Source organism: Drosophila ananassae, chromosome XL (assembly GCF_017639315.1).
Source record: "Drosophila ananassae strain 14024-0371.13 chromosome XL, ASM1763931v2, whole genome shotgun sequence".
Taxonomy (NCBI): domain Eukaryota; kingdom Metazoa; phylum Arthropoda; class Insecta; order Diptera; family Drosophilidae; genus Drosophila; species Drosophila ananassae.
The window spans coordinates 4,978,786-4,984,785 of record NC_057931.1 but is presented as its reverse complement, the minus strand read 5'-3'; positions in this window follow the sequence as shown (position 1 = coordinate 4,984,785).

Sequence of the window (6,000 nt, the reverse complement as noted above, 5' to 3'; positions counted from 1 at the left end):
TGAGTTTTTCCCGACTTAAGCCCCGGGAAAATCGATTGCTCCCGTCGGTTTTTTTTTTTTTTCAGGCTGGCGATAGGATATAGAAGAGGGGGTGGAGGAGGCGGTGGCAAGCAGCTGACAGGACAGCAACAGGATCCTCTGCCTGGGAGTCCGGACAGGCCGGGACAACGACAAATTGTTTGGGCCTGTCTCGAGACCAAAGGCGCAAATGCAGGCGCCACGAGAGGCGTTTATGCGGAGTTACAGGATATGAATTAAATCAAGGACATGCGGACAGAGGGACAAAGGGACAGGACTAAGAAGGCTATGAAGGATAGGCTGTTTAAGATTCTAAATCAAAGGATTTAAGACTGAGCTTTTAAAGTAGAAGTAGAAACAGACTAGTACCAAGACTAGTAACAGAACCCTGATACAAATTATAGAGTGATAGGTTATTTTATTTTGCAGATATAGTATCTCAAGTTAGAGACTCTTTATCTTTTCTGGAACTTCACGATGGCATAAACCCATAACCCTCAATTTTTTCTCACTTTCCTCAAACTCTATGTTTGCAGAGGGTGGGATGGGACTTTTGGTTTGGGGTGTTTTGGAGTGAAGGGCTGAGGAGGAAGTCCTCTTGGGTGCTAAGATGATGAGTCCTGGCCAGGGCAGTCACAAGCTGTGGCCACAGCTGAATCATGGCAACTTATTGAGCCCAGGACTCCCACACCAGCACCCACATCTACATCCACATCCAGAGAATCGGAACCATTCCGGACACTCGATGTCCGGCAGTCGGCATCGGGCATCGGGCATCGGGGGATTGGGGATTGGCTCTCATTAAACTTGGCATTCAAATCACATCGCTAGGCCAGGGCCTAGGCAAACTTCACTTTCACTTGGGTGCTGCTTTCTCTGCTTTCGCTGCTTTCCACTTCGAATCACATTGACTGGATGGGATGGGATGGGTGGGATTTGGATTCAGATGTGCTGGCGGTTTGCGGATTCTGGTGGGTGCTGTATGCTGTGTGGGCGTAAGTCAGCTGTCACTCTTAAACAATTTGCTTACTCACCAAAGTGTGGCCAGAACAGAACAATAACCGGGGCGCATTAAGCTGGAGAAAATGCAAACAGAGTGTGGGCGTTCAAATCCAGATCAAAGAAAGTGTAAAAATAACAAAAAATCCAACACTGAATCGGAGAAAAAAAATCATAAAGATGGACAGGAATGGGGAGCTAAGTTTTCAATCTACAAAGATTATAGTTGATGGATAGATGGTGGATAATAATATTTTAAAAATAGTTTATACTAGCCCCTAAACCAATACAAGGATTGTACACTTTTCGTAGCACACTTATCTGGTTAAGCCTTAAAGCCAGATTCCAAACATTCTAAATACCCGATTTAATTCAAATTATGTATTTTCGTGTCTCTGGCCGTAGGAGGAGCCATCGAAATACCAGAGAGAATGGCACTCGCTTGGAATTTCAGAACTTTCCTTCCTGATTTGCTTCCGACGGCAAGTTCCTAGTTCGGTTCCTCCATCCTGTGAGTCCTGCGGACATGCATGCATGGGAATGTGTGTGTGTGTGTGTGTGTGGGAAAATGTGGAAATGGAAAATGGCAGAAGTCTCCATGGCATGCGTTGATTGGCCATTGGCATTTAATCACGACACTACGAGTGGTACCGACCCACTTTGCACAAAAATTCCACCAACATCTCCGGTCATCTCTGTTAATTTTCTTCCCAAAATTTTCAGACCACACACAAGAGTCCGTGGCACAAACAAAATGTGAATTATTCAAGAATTGCATTTGCATTTCGATTTTGAGAATGTGATTTCCTAGAAATCGATGCCAGAAGAGAAAAAAAAAAGGAAAGAAATCATCAGTCATCAGAACATAATTAATAAAGAGCATATGCTTTTAAATGGCAATCAAATCAAATCAAATTATATTGATTTTGCATAGTTATTTTTTTATGATTCGACTGAATGTGGATGTGGATGTGGATATGGAGTGGCCTGGAAAATTTTGTTGTCAAATCGAGCCAGTATCGATCGCGAAACAACTGCCTGCCTGACAGTCATTTTGCGACATTGTGTTGGCTGGGAATTGGGCCAAAATTGATGGCCCAAAAGCCGCTAGTCAAACAACAACACAAGTGCCACTACAAGTTGCAACCAGTGCAGACAGGCGCCGCAAGTAAACACACAGATACCCACACACACCACGACACGACAGGCTATGGGTTTGTTTGTCCTGGCCTGCCACTAAAATTTCAATTAATATGCGGCCATCCGACAAAAGCAACATTCAAAGGGGTTTCGGGGGGTGAAAATAATAGGGAAATGCAAAAAGTATATAATTATAAACGAGCTGGAAAATAAATCAATCCTTGCCTGAGAACAAAGGCCCCCGAAAAAGAGGTCTTTTTACTTTAAACAGGCTTTCAAATACTCTTCTTTATGAATATGAATACCATAAGATATAGTCAGCTGATTCTAGACTTGTTAAGATATATATTAAGTGCTAGCATAGGGAGTATAGAGGCCAAATCTCCAGCCTATAACTTGAAAACTAAAAGAGCTAGAGTCTTCTAAACTGCTCTGCTTATTTTTCCACAAAATTATAATACTCCCCGAACGGGCATGGCCATAACCCTTTTTTGTAGACTCCCCTTACTGATAATACCCCCTACTAAGGTATAATGATTTTTCCTTAAATCTTGAAAAGTCTTCCAACAACACTTCAGTTTACGAAGCAATCATAACTTGTTGCTTTCCACAACCGGAAAAGTTCTCTGGCACCCCACAGGACGAGGGACAGAGGACAAAGGACAGACCTTCGACTTAAACACACTTAAGAAGCACACTCCAAGAAGGTCATGTTTTTGGGAAACTTAATTTGCGAAACAATCAAATAAGATTGCTCCAGACCCACATTTCAGAGTCTTTGGGTCCAAGTGTGTGTGTTGATGGAAAGGCAACGCCATCTCCGTAAAGTTGAAAGAGTTATTAAGAATCTTCTCATAAATACATGCATGAAGTTACTGAATGGGTGGGTTTGGACTGAGGCTGAACCTTGAAGCCTTGAAAAAGGGCAACTGGGGAGTCGTTGACAGAGGCCAACAAACCATCAGCCACTCATACTACCAGTAAGAAAAACCATTTGACGCTTCATTTGAATTTTCAGTTCGGTGCCAAGTCAGTTCGCACTAATTAACTGCCTTTCTGAAGGCACCAAACCAAACCAAACCAAACCTACAAAAAAGGATGTGCGGGGGTGGTGGTTTAGAGGATTCTGTGGCAGCAGCAACAGCAACAGCAACAAAAAAAAAATCAACAACGAGCTACAAACAGCAGAAGCAGCAGCAGCAGCAACCAGACGAGGCAAACACCAAAAAGAACACATCAATCAATCATCGTCATTGTCATTATCATTAGCATGCTCAGAAAAGCAGAGTAGCAGGAGTAGAAGCTCAGAAAAAGCAGCAAAGCAGTAGGAGACGACAAAGTCTGCTGGCCATCATCAAATTTTCATTACCATCAATAATAAGCCAGGGCCAAGAGAAGGAGACCGAGACCGAGACCAAGACCAAGACCCAGACCAAGACCGAATGGAGGAGCAGTCTCTGTACTTTGTAGATAGGAACTGTAGGATATACGTATGTGATGAGTAGAGTTGAGTTTAGTTGAGTTGACCGAATTGCTGCCAAATTAGATTTACTTGACTGCTACATGCACGTAGGCTTCTGGCCTTATTGTTATTGATGTGATACGATGTGATGTGCGATGTTGTGTGCACCTATGTATGTGCTCCATCCTCTGGCCTCATTGTGACCTTTGACTGGCCAGTGCAATTTGCCAACTCCTTTGCATGTCCAGCTCATAAATCAACCGATTTCCCAGTCCCTGGCTATCTGACCAGGCCAATCAGAGAAGCTGAACCAGAGTCGAGGGGGTTAGGGTCTCGGGTGTTTCTGTTTAAGTTTGAGTTTTGAATTCAAAAAGTAGTTGGAGGTGGAGGGTCAACACCTGAATATGAATCCGAAAATGAATTGTTACTTTACAAAAGTTATGCTCTTCATTATTAGATTTACCAGGAAGTAGGAAACACTGCAAGAAATGAATTAAAGGTCGTACAATATATGGCAGCGCCTTAACTAAGATATGTTTTTAGAGTTCTCTGAAAAAATTCATACCTCTCTGTTGGCTTATAACACCCCTTTAACTCTTAAACTCTCTATAAAATTATGTTCTTATGTTTCTTAAAGCCTTTATATTTTTTCTCTCAGTGTCTAACTCTATTTGCAACACAGAAGTAAGCACAGAGAGACAGAGCACAGTGGCAATACACAGTTGGGTGCACAGGAATTGCATAAACTACATTAAATGTTTGCTACTGGAATTGAATTTGTTGCAAATTAAAATGCAATTATAAGATCGAGATACACGTACACCTAAACTCAAAGACACACATAGATACAGAATACAGAATACAGACACAGACATTGAAAGAGGAAACCCACACAGATGGAAAACCATTTTGAAATCCGCTTTTGAAAAGAGAAATTGATAAACGAATTGCGCTTTGCGTGCTCGCCGGCTCCCTGCTTTTCCAGCCCAGTTCTGCTTATCGGTGGATGTGGTACCAGTACCAGTACCAGTACCCGTACACCTACCACTTGCCACGCCCCCTTGCACACACACATAGATAGCACCTGTCCCCACCTCCCTCCAAAAAAAAAAAGGGACACACTGAAATGTGGCAAGAGACGTACAAACCGCAAACAGATGCGGGTTCTATCACAATGTTTTTGTTTTTATATTTTTGTTTTTTTTATTTTTTATGTTCTTAATTTATTTGTTTTTATTTTTGTTGGTGGCCCGGTTCGGTTGGCATTGTTTTTTATTTATATTTTTATTTTTATTGTTGAAGCCGAAGCCCTTGGGTATTTATTTTGTCATTTTGCAAAAGGCCTCTGTCAACTCTCGCACTCGTACTCGTGTTGCAACATAAAATGCCTCGCACAAGTAACCAAAATCTAGCCATTCTAAACTAGAATTTAATAGTTACAACTTTAACAATTAAATCCCTGTTTCAACAAGCTATTTCAATAAGAGAGATAAAGCTCGGAAAACAAATATAAAGTTTTCTATGAATTTATGCAGAGCCACCTGTAAGTCAGAAATGTGCATATTGTTTGCCTCAAAGAGCAAAAAAATGGGGGATAGGGGATATATGGGTGGATGGTTGCCTGACAACAGGGGGCGTGGCTGGCAACAGGCAGCAGGTGGCATGTGGCATGTGGCAGGTAGCTGGTAGCAGGTAGCAGGCACCCTGCTGACAGCTTTGTCCCACAATTTCACGCTGCAAGCATTCGGACATGTGAGGATATGCCAGATAAATGTGAATATATGAAGATATTTCATTCGTTTTCCATTCGCCTTTTTTCCCAATTGGTTTTTAGCCAGAAATGTGGTTAACGTTAGTGCACTACTGGCCATTGTTTAACTGCAAAATAATGAAAGGAGATTGGGAATTTCCGAGGAAACCAGAGAAAACCGAGTACTCGACTCGACTCTGTAAGCAAATTACCTCGAATTCTGCCTTCTCATTTACGGCACGAGGCATATGAAAAATGGAAAACTTTAAGCATTTTAATTATTGGTCTGAAATTTCAACTTATTATTCCAGGCAGCCGGCCGGCCGGCCACCAGCCCAACTCGACTCCCCTGAATTTCGACTCTTTTTTGTTTATTGTTTACTCAAGGGATGAAGTATTTAAACGTAGAATGAATATTTTACTCTTACTTTAATAGAAAATTGAGGAAAAATGAGTCTTCTAAAAGATAAATTAAAAGGTTATTAAAAAGGAGTATCTAATAGAGTTTTAGGAGCAAGTTTCTTACAAACATAAGGTTTCTATCTATTTAAAATTAATTTAAAAAAAAATTAAATCCTTAAATACTTTTATTTTATAATTTTAATAGCTTAAATATTCAACTACCTTTCTC